Source organism: Anolis sagrei, chromosome 3, assembly GCF_037176765.1.
Source record: "Anolis sagrei isolate rAnoSag1 chromosome 3, rAnoSag1.mat, whole genome shotgun sequence".
In the NCBI taxonomy this organism is placed as follows: domain Eukaryota; kingdom Metazoa; phylum Chordata; class Lepidosauria; order Squamata; family Dactyloidae; genus Anolis; species Anolis sagrei.
The window spans coordinates 15,620,610-15,634,412 of record NC_090023.1 but is presented as its reverse complement, the minus strand read 5'-3'; the positions used below and the strand labels follow the sequence as shown (position 1 = coordinate 15,634,412).

At 38.9% G+C, this 13,803-nt stretch overlaps 1 protein-coding gene across 1 annotated transcript in view; it reads right to left on the bottom strand.

Annotated features, from left to right (window-relative positions):
- TMEM135 (transmembrane protein 135) overlaps window positions 1-13,803 on the bottom strand; it is a 206,862-nt gene that overhangs the window by 40,775 nt on the left and 152,284 nt on the right. The gene's annotated exons all lie outside the window — the stretch shown is intronic.

The following is a 13,803-nucleotide window of genomic DNA, read 5'->3' as shown; positions in this document are numbered from 1 at the left end:
ATGTGGCCAAAGTACTTCATCTTTGCTTCTAATATCCTTCCCTCCAGTGAGCAGTTGGGCTTTATTTCCTGGATTATGGACTGGTTTGATCTTCTTGCAGTCCAAGGCACTCTCAAAATATTCCTCCAACACAGTTCAAAACCATTCATCTTCCTTTGCTCGGCCTTCCTTATGGTCCAGCTCTCACATCCATAGGTTACTATGGGGAATACCATTGCTTTAACTATATGGATCTTGGTTTCCAGTGTGATGTCTCTACTCTTCACTATTTTATTGAGATTAGTAATTGCTCTCCTTCCAAGACGTAAACGTCTTCTGATTTCCTGGCTGCAGTCTGTGTCTCCAGTCATCTTTGTGTCTAGAAATACAAAGACTGACACTGCCTCCACGTTTTCTATTTGCCAGTTATCAATCAGTCTGGTTGACATAATCTTGTTTGTTGTTGTTGTTGTTGTTGTTTAACTGCAACCCAGCTTTTGCACTTTCTTCTTTCACCTTGTTTAGAAGGCTCCTCGGCTCCTCCTTGCTTTTGGTCATCAAAGTGTGATCATCTGCATATCTAAGGTTATTAATGTTTCTTCTAGCAATTTTAACTCCATAAGATTACTATAAGTCAAAATAACTTGAAGGTAGACAACAACTTAAAAAGTTAACACTGGGGATGAATCCAATTGTGAGTTCCACACTGAGTAAACCCATTGTATCAACTAGGGTTTTATAAGTGTTGATTTAACAATCCTCGCCAATTCCATGGCTCTATTTAGTTAGGACTCTCAATTTTGCCCTTTTGCTTTGCAAGTACTTCTTTGAAAAGGATAATTTTCAAAGCTGGCTGTCTCCTTGGAATTTTAAGAAAGGTCTAATAAATAAGAGATATTAAGAAAGTTCAGAGGATACACAAAAATCCTGACTTGAACAACATGCATGCTATTACCAGCCTCATCCTAGAAAAACCCATTTGATATAAATGTTATGTACAACATTCCAGAATTCTTTCATTACGATAGCGAAGGAGTCATAAGACACAATTAATGATTCAAGTAGGAAAGATCAGCTGAGGCAATTTAACAAAACAGAAAGAGATTTTTTTTTGTTCCAAGATAGTAATCTTCCGCTTACCAAGTAAGGGTATCTTTTACATTTAATTTCTTCCTCTAATTGCCCATAGGGTTTATTGTCAAGGACATGAACAACAAAAATAGATCTTGTTCCCATGTCTATTTTATTCTAACATCTACCACATCCAAATGACACCATCCAATTAGATTTTTTTAAAAAAGGGGGGTAGTATTTGAAAGAAAAGTAGTATCGGTTCACATCAAAGAGAGTGGGTAGAAACATTGCAGCAACAAATAAGGGCAGAAGCTTTTTAGAAAATCACATTTATATCAAGTGACTTGCTTTAAAAGATACTTCTGAAAGCCAAAAGACAAAGAAAACCATTTGCATTGAAAATAGATTGTACAGATTCTTTATTAGCTCATGATTCTCCCACAGGATGCAAATTTTTGAAATAAAAGAAAGACCTAAGCACCGTAGGGAACAAAATCCCAGATTGTTCTGTGCTTCCCAAATTGTTCTATACTTGAAAACTATAAATAATGTTGAGCGTCCTCAAAGGGTTTTTTGTTTTTCTTTCACATACAAGTCCATCCTTTCCCAGATTTATGGGAGTTTTTATTTTAATTATGATGAGGATGTAATTTTCTGGAAGGAAGTAATGAGTAACTTTAGCAATTTTCTACCCATTGACATTGAAACCTGCTGCTTTCGAAGACTAGTAATAATTTTCTGGATTATTGTATATAAAATTCACACATAATTGTCTTGGACAAAGTGAAATCATGTTTTGCGTAGGAAACAGAATTGTCTTAGAAGAAAATAATAAGTTTGCACGTAAAATATAGCTGGGGACTTATTTTGCACAGAATCCACATATGGTTTTATGCACAGAAAACAGCATTTTCTGAACAGATAACAGTATTGTTTGCACCAAAAATAATACATCTTTCACACGTTCTACTTAAGGTTTTTCTGGGTGACAAGGAAAACCATGATGGCTTGCTACCGAATAAGGATGTCTTCCATCTGAACATGAGGAAGAACTTCCTGACTGTGAGAGTAAGGAAGTGAGAGCCGTTCAGCAGTGGAACTCTCTGCCCCGGAGTGTAGTGGAGGCTCCTTCTTTGGAAGCTTTTAAACAGAGGCTGGATGGCCATCTGTCAGGCGTGATTTGAATGCAATATTCCTGCTTCTTGACAGGGGGTTGGACTGGATGGCCCATGAGGTCTCTTCCAACTCTTTGATTCTATGATTCTAGAGAGTCCTACCATGTGGCATTACTTGGAACTTTTTAGAGCTCTCAAATAAGTGTTTTGGTGGCAGCTGGGTATATTCTCCATGCACCATATCAGGAAGGTTTTAACTATTGAGCCCTAGGAACACAAAGGTTTGCCAAGACACAACTGGCAAATAACATTTGATGGAAGACACTGTGGTCCCTCCCTTCCACATAGCTGTATAAAATCCACATTGAACTGGATTATTTGGCAGTGTGGACTCAGATAACCCAGTTCAAAGCAAATATTGTGGATGATCTGCCTTGATATTCTGGGTTATATGGCTGTGTGGGAGAAAGCCCTTTCAGTGGGAGAAATTCAAGGAACTTAATTCACGAATAAGAATGCTAAGTAGATGGTCTGAATGATACCTCCACAATGTGTCTAACATAACCCCCGAGTGTAGGAGAGGCCTATGTTGAACCAACCTCACTAATCTGAAACCTCAGAAAACCCAATCCAATCTGAGTCAAGTCAAAATGGCAGTCTGACTGAAACAACAATCCAAGAGGAATTCTAAATTCATAGGCAATGCAGAAGTTGAACAGAGTAAAATAAAGCTCTGAAGAAGGCTACTATTAATAACAATGCAGTGGACAAAAAGAAATTAAGGGTTTAGGCAAGAAGGTTGCTGATAGAAAAGGGGTACAAGTGTCAAAACGCTATGTAAAAGTTCTAGAAGTTTCTGAAGAATACACCATATTCGTGCAGGCAACCCATTTGTGTATGTCACAGAGATAACAAAGAAGAAATGTATTTTTCTCAGCAAAATAATTCCTGCACAACACTTCAAAACATTGAAAACCAGGAGTAAATTGTGGAAAATTCTTGCTATGCTTTTTCTCAATGGGCTTTCCCAGTTGAAATCTCATTATTTAAAAATTACGAATATTATTTCCATCTCTAGTTTATTAAAACATTTTCAATCCATATAAAACAACTTTTGATAAGAAATATATATATATATCTAATAGAAGTGTGAGAAAGAAAATACTATGTTTGCAACTGGCTAGTGGTGAGTGGAGACTGAATGTCCACTTAAGATGTCCGTTGCATAAATGTTGCTACTATGACATGGAAACTGGAAGGGAGTCATTTTAAATATAATATCCAATATCTATTTTATTCCTTTTTTAACCAGGCATATAAAGCTTTCTAACAATTTTCATCTGCCATGAAGCCAACAAGTCATAAAATATATCCTGCCTATTTCTGACATGTGAAAAGTTGAAATGTAAACATTTTTGACAGGGCAAACAATTGGCAGCAACAAACAGGAAACAATCCGTCAAGAATGATTTGTTCATGTTATCTAAATGAGGACAGGGGAGAGCAGGGCAGAAAAGTCAGGAGGGGAAAAAGAGCTTTGCAGGTCCCCACCTTCTGCCCTATGACCTGAAAGGAAAAATGTGTGAGGAAGTGGGATTGGGGACCCCACCCACCTATGAATTATACTCAGGTTTGCCAGTGGTTTCAAATGCGTAAATCTTTTTTTATGCAAGCCATGCAAAAAGTTACAATCTGCAGGTGAAGGAATAGGGACTAGGAGAACAGAGTAGACAACATTTGACATTATCCCTGTTATCCAGGGGTTTGAACCCTTTGCAATAGTGTTTGATTGCAACTCCCAATATTCCTCACTATGATATGCCTGTTCCAAGAGATATTTTATGAACATATCACTCTATTGCCCTGCTTTGTGTGTGGATGTCTGATTTTCATTCTTGCTGTAGCAGCATTTCTCTTCAACTGCTGTATTACTGCTGCACTGTGGGTCACCTTGATGTTTATTTATTTATTTACTACATTTATATACCGTCCCTCTCAGCCCAAAGGCAACTCGGAGTGGTAACAATAGGCAACAATTCGATGCCAGAACAGTTACAACAATTAAAACAATCATAAATACAATCAAAACACTAACAGCAATATAAAAATATAAAAACCATACACAGCATTAAAAGCATTATCAAAGTGTCTCCATATCAAATCATTGCCCAGTTGTGTTGTCAGTGGTCCATAATATCATATATCTATGCCGTATTTGCTCGAAAAGCCAGGTTTTCACCTTTCTTTGAAATGTCAGGAGGGAGGGGGCTGATCTTATCTCTCTAGGCAGGGCATTTCACAGTCGAGGGGCTACTGCTGAGAAGGCCCTATCTCTCGTCCCCGCCAGATGTATCTGTGAGGAAGGCGGGAGTGAGACCAGGGCCTCCCCAGAAGATCTTAGCATCCTAGATGGTTCATAAGGAGAGATACATTCGGATAGGTAAGCTGGACCGAAAGGTGGCCATTACCATAAACATTTTAATAAATAAGAAAACAAAGAAGACCAAATGAGGGATGTTCTGGTATTTAATTTCTAGTTTCCCCAACTCAATGGTTTATTTATGTATGCTCTTTATTTATATTCTGCTTCTCTCACACTGCAGGTCCTAAGGCAGCTAACAAAACAACTGCAATTAAATGTTAAATATTCATTAGATTAAATAAGCTATTCTATTAAAACAAATCAATAAATTAAAACAATTCAAAATGTTTCAGAAAAATAGTAAGATAGGGGAAAATAACACCCCAATTATAGGTGTGTTTGTAAATCTTTCATTAATAGGAGCAACCCAAGCTGCCCTACCATCTCAGGCAGGAGGATAAATCATGCTATGACCCTCTTGTCTCCGCCAACCTTTTATACCAATGGGTTTCAACCTTCCTAATGCTGCAACCCCTTAATACAGTTCCTCATGTTGTGGTACCCCCAACCATAAATTTATTTTTGTTGCTACTTCATAACTGTAATTTTGCTTCTGTTATTAATCACAATGTAAATATCTGATATGCAGAATGTACTGGACCAAATTTGGCACAAATACCCAATATGCCCAAATTTGAATATTGGTGGTTTGGGGGGGGGATGATTTTGTTATATGGGAGTTGTAGTTGCTGGGATTTAGTGGGCACTGACCTTGAGTTTTGGAGTTGTAGTTCACCTTCATTCAGAGAGTACTGTGGACTCAAACAATGATGGATCTGGACCAAACTTGGCACAAATGCTCAATATACCCCAACGTGAAAACTGGTGGGAGTTCGGGGAAAACAGACTTTGACATTTGGGAGTTGTAGTTGCTGGGATTTATAGTTCACCTACAATCAAAGAGCACTCTGAACCAAACCAATAATAGAATTGGGCCAAACTTCCCACACAGAATCACCATGACCAACAGAAAATACTGTGTTTTCTGATGGTCTTTGGCAACCCCTCTGACACCCCCTCACGTCCTTCCCAGGGATCCCAACCTCCAGGTTGAGGAACACTGTTTTATAGGGATGTAAGCATATGTATTCACTGCAGTATATCAAGATTTCCCAGTTCTGTGAATACACAAACCAACACTATCCACCTCCTCTGTCATGAAATCTTATGTCACACATAAGACATGAATTGGCCAGGCTTCTGAAGCAATGAGGGGGAATTTAATTCATGAAGTCATAAGTACAGTTTTTATCAGGAATGATACAAAATTGTAGAAGGAGTCAGAGTAGTATATTTGCAAATAAACGAATTTCTGAGAACTTCCTTTTGATACAAACTTTCAAAATTCTCAAAATATTAGGGAGATTCTGTTTTTTTTCTTTCTTTCATGAAGCACAGACTATTTTTGGTAAAAATTATGAGCCTGAAATACTGAGAATAAGGAAAGGATTCATGACATGGATTAGGATGTTACAAATCATAGCTGACATGTGAATAGCAGTCTGTTCCTAAGTATCAATGGGTATTTTAATTTCTGAATGAGCAGCTATATTTAGGGCACATTCTTTGAGAAAGAACACTCCAGGGCTGACAACCTAATAAATTATTAGTCTGAGTTTAACAAACTGTTACAGTCTTCTTATAATCATAACCATTCAAACAATTTGGGAAGCAGATTTTATGGGAGACTCTTAACCCTCTTTATTTTTAAACATGAGAAAGTGTTAGCCTATGGTTGAACAATTATTTTGATATTGCCTTTTTTTAAAAAAAAAAAGTATTAATGATGATGTTCCCAAACACAAACCAATGGAACATCCGTCTGCTATAATCCCTCCCTATTAAATGAGAACGGTGCATGTGTGTGCCTTCAAGTTATCCGTCAATTCATGGTGACCTCATGAAATTTCATAGGGATTTCTTAGGCAAGGAGTACTCAGAGGTAGTTTTACAGGTTCTCTGCTCTGAAATATATTCTACAGCAGCTAGTATTCATTAGTGGCTTCCCATCCTAGTACTAACTTGTGTAGCTCCTAAAAACAGATGGAACCTGGTGCCTTCAGGGTATATAGGCCTTGCAAGAGTACAATGTGTCCCTCCTAAGAATGTGCCCTTCTCCAGACCCTCTCTTCATACACTACGTCCCAATTCAGCAAGGGAGCAATAAGCACATGAATGTTGAACCAGATGTGCATCTGGAGGCACATTGCCATCTGCACCATAATATCAAATCAAGACTTAGTTAACTGGATGAATGTGTCTCCCAGGGCATGTCTGCCTCCAGGACTACCAGTTGTTACACATGACTAACTCCTGATGGCGGCAACCAGACTGGGGTCAGAATCCATTGCTATTCCATTCTTTATGCCTAATATAATTCTGACAAATCTCTTTTTAAAAAGCATACAAAAGTAAATCAGCCACCAGAGAGGTTACTCAACATTTCACTACGAACATGTGGGTGTCTTTCACCACTGTTGCTCTGCCCACGTAGATGCTATCTAATATGTAGACATCTTGAGGAGAAATAATAATAATATATATGGCCAAACAGCTGGACTCCAGCTTAAATAGACACAATAAATCACACACAAATGAATAGGACTCTGCAACAGCCTGATCCTTCAGTGCCGCACCGGAATCAGCCCGGGGTAATTGAAAGGGGCCTACGTCAAAAGAGGACTTTGAGGAACAAGGCTGAAGCTCTGATCAAGACTCCATACAAGTGACAAAAACAAACAAACCCCACAGAGAACATTAACATCTCCGGTAACCAATGTTTACCAGCCCTGTAGCCTCAACAGGAAAGCATGGGTTGAATAGAACTGGCTGATAAGACAACTGCACTCTTACACGCACCACAATATCCTTGACCTGAAGGGTCACAACCTTTGCCCTCAAATCAATCACATAACAGAGACAGGGGTTCTACTCCTTCACTTAAAACCTTTGCAATTATTTGCTAGACACTTCAGTAATGGAGAAAGCACACATGCAGCCTTTCAATGCTGATCATTTCCCAAATTCTCTCTCTCTCTCTCTTTCTCTCAATTGCTCTCTCACACACAAAACATTACTTTTGGGGAAAGGGGAAATAAATCCTTTGTATTTTAAATTTTAACAGCTACAGTACTCATGCTACTGCTCTAATTAGTGCATGTACACATACTCAACATATTATAGGTATAGTGTTCCTTCACTTATTGTGGGGGTTCCGTTCCAGGACCACCCGCAATAAGTAAAAATCTGCAAAGTAGGGACGCCATATTAATTTTAATATTTATATATTATTTTATATATTATTTTCTTACCCGCACTTCCTTACCTACCTCCCGGTCCATCCCAAGGGTGCCTGCCTGTCTCTCTGGCCTCCGCAGACCCCTGCAGAGCCTCCGGTGCCACGCAGGCAGCAGTAGGCCAGGGAGGCAGACCTTCCTCGCCGTGCCTCAGGCGACTGCACTTCCAGGGTCCCTGGCCTCCACTGAACGTGAATATTTTATATTAATATTTTCAAAAACCCGCGAAACAGCAAGTCCGCTAAAAGTGAACCACAAAGTAGCGAGGGAACACTGTTCCATTTTCTCTCTCTGTGTGTGTGTGTGTGTGTGAAAATTTATATTTAATGCAGGAGAGAATGGAACAAAAAAAAAGAAGAAGTTCCAGGTATACTATGCTCAAGGATTGAATTCCACAATCTGGGTGCCAAAACTGAAAAGGCTCTCTCCACAATAGCCTCTTTTGCAGGCATGAGTGTCCTGTGAAGTAGTTGGATGAGCATATATGAAAGATGTTTAACTTTCAAGTTTAACTCAGCATTTTGAATTGGGCCAAAATAAAATAAAATAAAATCTGGTTTATCAGGTCAACTCTCATTAAAGTGGCATGATACAATCTCTACATTTGGTATATATTACCTTGCACAATACACAATGCAGTGGGAAATATCATATTTTGATGAACCCATCTCATCGCAGATGCGCAGTCTTGCCCTTGGTATCTTTTGGGATTTAGTTCCATGATCATTTGTGCATACGGATGCTTTTGGATGCACACGTGCCGTTATATAAAACTGTGCAGCAAAATGGCATCCCTTATACAAAATTGCAAGATCAAGTTTAGCTTTTTGAATTTTTAAAATCTATTTCTAAATCATGGCTTCTTGAAACCATGGATGTCGAATGCGTGGATCTGGAAATGCCACTCAAAACTCATACTTTAACAATTTAGATCAACATTTCCTTAGGGAGATAGGGTGAGATGTAAGTAAAGATTTATTTATTTATTTATTTATTTATTTATTTATTGTAAAACTAAACTGGAATAATCGAGAGAAATTCAACCCAGTTTGTTAATGAAATAGGCTACATGAATAGTCTTGACTACATGAATAACAAAGAAAGCAAAGGTTTGAATTTAATGGGTGTATACTTTCTTTTCCTTAGCTTAGTAGAAAACTAACATTCTATCACAACCAATGTGCTTTTCTATCAAGTATGATTGGCAGTGCCCCAGTGAACTCAACACCAACTAAGACTTTGCTCTGTACTAATTGTTTAAAGATTTATAGGAACAGCCATTCCTATAACAATACATGGGAGCAATGTAGGAAATAAAACAGTGATTTCAGTACTCAGCTATTTGATGCTACCTTATACAAAACAGAAGATACTAACCAGCACAGGAGGCAATCTATCAGATGGCATTTGACGCTTCAAATTAGCCAAACCAGCTTTTGATTTGGGTTAGATTACCAAACACTGTACATATGGCCACTTACTAAGTTTCTAATTCAGGATCATATTCCAACTTGCCAGCAAATCAACCAAATTTCATATAGCACTACAGAGCACTGCTTATAATTCCAAGCAAAACATTCAAGACAAAAGTCATCAACCTGGCTCTGCAGCCAGATGCAAGTAGGGAAGCTCCACTGGTTCCAATAAGCAGTACATGATTGCAACCAATTTTGACAACTGTGGATAGTTTTTCCACCTTCCAGTAATTCCTTTGTGCTCAGTTCTTCCTCCCACCCAGCTCCCTTCAAAGAATAACCAGAGAAGGGAATGAAAACTATGCCTAGCACTTCCAGATCCAAAACGTTAAGCTGGGCAGAACAAAGACTGCAGGCTTTTGCTGGACCTATTTAGATCTCTGAAACCGGGACCTTTGGGGCCTGGGTGGTCTGCATAACATCCAGGAATATATGAACTGGCATGCGTGCAAAGTAAATATTTTCTCTCTTTTTGCACAAAAGAAATTGTTTTCTTCTCTGTGCAGCAGTAAAGCAGGTTACATTGAGTGGCCGACAATGCTGCTCCTGTATAAACTATCCAATGTTTAGCATAGTCCCAGTGTTCACATATCTCATCCCAAGATCTCATTTCCACCTTCAAACAACAAACCAACAAGGGACTCAAGCAAGGCTTTGAACAAAAGCCTCAGACATTACAACACCCATCTAACTTAATCAAATGGCTATGGAAATGAAATTTAAAATGTAATCTAGAAAACAGGCTTTCCACCGTTGTTTAGTTATGTCTTTTAAAGTCAACAGTCTGGTCTCTGTTTTTATGAAACTGTCAGCAAGACAACCAAATTCCGCTGCTTTTTTTTGCTGAAAAGAAGTAATTGAAATCTCAGGGAGGTGAACAGTAGCAAATGCCAAACCCACTTCCATGGCTATTTCCAAAGCTTCCTGTCCACACAATACATATGCAGAGAAATATTCAACAATCACAAAAACAAAATTAATTGTTAGGACACGCAAAGGTCTTTTCCTGTAAGAGATTACTCATCCACAGAGGTCACCGGAGCAACACTGGCTTAGATAATATAAGGTGCTTCTTACGTGGATATGGAGGACTGACAGGGTCCCCACTCTCCAACATACCAGGGACTGCCACCATATTTGTGCTAATTGATTATATCCATTTCTCTGTCCCAAGAAACTCACTATGAATTGGCAGTCCACAGTTTGTGGATCAGCATTGGTCAAGGAATCATTACTCTAAGTAGCACTACTATAGATTAGAAGAGCATACTTTATTATCGAGGTCTTTCCTAAACCACACTTGTAATTGAGAATTTGAGAGCTGGTATGATGTAGTGGTTTGAGTACTGGACTATGATTCTGGGAGACCAGAGTTTGAATCCACACTTCATCACGGAACCCCATTGGGTGATCATGGGCAAGTCTTATGCTCTCAGCCTCAAATGATAGCAACAGAAAGCCACTTTGAGTCTCCTTATGGAGATACAAAGTGGGGTCTAAATAAGCATAACAGCAGCAGCAGCAACAACAACAACAACAACAACAACAGTGCTCTTTCTGAACTAACCTCACCAAGGAAACCATGTAGGTTCACTATAGGGTCATCATAAGCCAGAAAATACTTGAAGACATACAACAACAACAACAATTTCAAATTTGAACTTCCTCAAAATCTAAGCCAGAGCATCTCCTAAAATTGTTAGGAGATGAAACTGCTAGGGGTGGCTTTTGAGAATCAATGTTAAGTCAACAAAAAGTGGGTGATTGCTCGACAGTGTTTTCATGTGCAGAGTGGTGTTTTCCTGGGGATTAAGTGCTTTTCTTACCCAACCCTTTTGGATGTGAGCAAACTATAAATAAAAAACGAAAGGACTCCAGAGGAAATGTACAATGGCAAGGTCATCAACTTTTCACATCTTTTTGGTAACCCCACTACAGCCACATCTTAGCATGACAGCAAGGAGACAAAGAAAAATGATTTTAAAATTAGTCACTTGGCAAGTCTAAAACCATGACAGATAGGCTGTTTTATATCATGATCCATTCCCATATTGCTCACTCTCCAATAATCTCATACTTATCTTCTGGCACACTGCCCAAAAACAAAAGCCACAAACATTTAACCACAAAGTTACTTTTGTTTTCCTCCTTGGGCTGAACAAGTTAGCTCCCAGAATCAGAACTCTAAGCACTGGATCATTATTCATTTTGAGTATGCTGTTTTACAAAATGTAATGACTCAAAAATTGCAAAATCATCTTGGAAAATACACTGGAAACTTGTTTATCTAAACTAGGAACAGTAAAAAAAAATTCAACAGAATATATACTACAGACAAGAATATATTCTGCTTTTTGTTATTTCCAGAATTAACAGTAATGACTTGAGGACATACAACAAAAACAACAAAACTATACCATATATACTCGTGTACAAGTTGGCCTCATGTACAAATCAAGGGAAGGGGCCAAAAATATGGATTTTGCTATTACCCATAGATAAGTCAATGGTCCTTATGTAGAATGGAAAGTCCCATTGCCAATGCAACTGCCTCCATTTTCCTTCACAGGCATTCAAAAGGGCCAAAATGAAGGGTTGTGCCCTCACAACCCTTCAATCTGGCCCTTTTGAATGCCTGTTCAATGCTTCTTCTCAGTTCTGTCTGATGGACACCTTTCACTACTCGGAGAAGCGGATGGTTCCCTTTTAAATAAGACTAAAAGTACAATACTTATATTGACTTGTGGATAAGTCATATTAGGTTATTGGGGTAGATTTTTGGCCAAAGTTTGTAGACATATGCATGAGTATACACAGTTTATTAATCTGTCATATAAAAGCAAAGTTCAGAGACTTGTTGTGCAAGTAAATAATTACTCAAGACAGCATGCATAAAACAGATCTCAAATGAAGCACATAGCAAATGCTAGACCAGGACTAAACGCAGTAAAACCAGCAAAAATGCCTAGATTACAAGAAAAATAGACCCTCGTATCTTCTTTATAGAAAATCTAATACATTTAGAGGCAGCAATGTGCAGTGTACCGAGTATTGATCAAAAACTTTCACATCCCACTTGGCCACTGAAACCCCCTTGGTGATCCTGGGCAAGTCACACTCTTTGAGCCTCAGGGGAAGGCAATGGCAAACCCTCTCTCAACAAATCTTAGCAGGAAAAATACAGTGATACGTTTACCTTAGGGTTGCAAGACTTGACAAATAAGAACAACATATACATTTAGGGAGATGGACCTATAGTCAATAACAACAAAAAAAAAAAGCCGGACATTTAATATGAACGTTTCTAGAAGTTTCGTGAATGGGCTGCTATCACTTTGAAACTGACATTTCTAAGCAAGGACCAAAGAGAGAAATCAAATCTGCAAGGTTCAATTGCTTTCCCATCATCATTGTTGTAACATCAGCCTTGTTCTCAGCCATGCCCTAGGAGCTGAAAGCCGCATGGGTAATGTACATCCTTGTTGGCAATCCCATCATACAGAAAAGCATTCCAGGCAGCTGGAACACAGAGGTCTGCTGTGTAGCCCCAAGCAACGTATTCGCTGAGGCCTGAGAACCAGAAAAGCTATTTCCCTGCTCTTTTATTTTGCATCTAAGGATGACAGGAGCATGATTAACAGCCAAAGGCCAGTCACATCAATGCATTAAGAGGACAAAAGGGCTTTGTGATTGACAAGGGGAGACCTAGAAAGGAAACTGAGGAGACCTACTCAGTCTTCCTCCGGGGATGGCTTTGGATAGAGACGCCTGAAACATTAGCCCTTAAAAGCTTCTCCTATTTCGGCCAGCTCACCTTGCAGGTAAACATCTCCCTGATTCAGAGTCAGTCACATATCTCAAATAGAACTGCCACTAAAACTGATAAGAGGAAAAGGGAAGAATTGGTGACCAGTTGCACCAGTGCACATTCCTCAATGGTTTTCGACAGTCAGCACAATTAATCTCTGGTATCAATCCTGTAGCCAGATCTGGTTAATTTTTTAGATTTTCGTTTAATGTATAGCATGCTTTTCTTTTTACAGAGGATCCAAGCAGCTGCTTGAAAAAGACCTACACAAAACAGTGAGCAATTGAGAGAAAAGGTACTGCAGCAATTCCTGGGAGCATTTGTATCAGCAGATTGGCACACTTTTCCCATTTGATATACTTTCCAGCTTCAGAAAAAGCTAAGAATATCAAAGAGCTAAAAATATGATTTGGACACAGTAAGCTTCATATCCCTAGATGGCAGCATCAAACCTTGTGGCATGGGAATAGAAGTGCAATGAAAATATTTCCCACCCCAAAGATTGGTTGGGTCATAACGTTCCTTACGCACATGGCATAGATTTCTTGCTTGTGTGACTTGAGTTTGAGATTGCCTTCCTGGGAGGGTGGACAATTGTGTATCTTAATTAGTGTTATGGCCATTTTCTGCATGG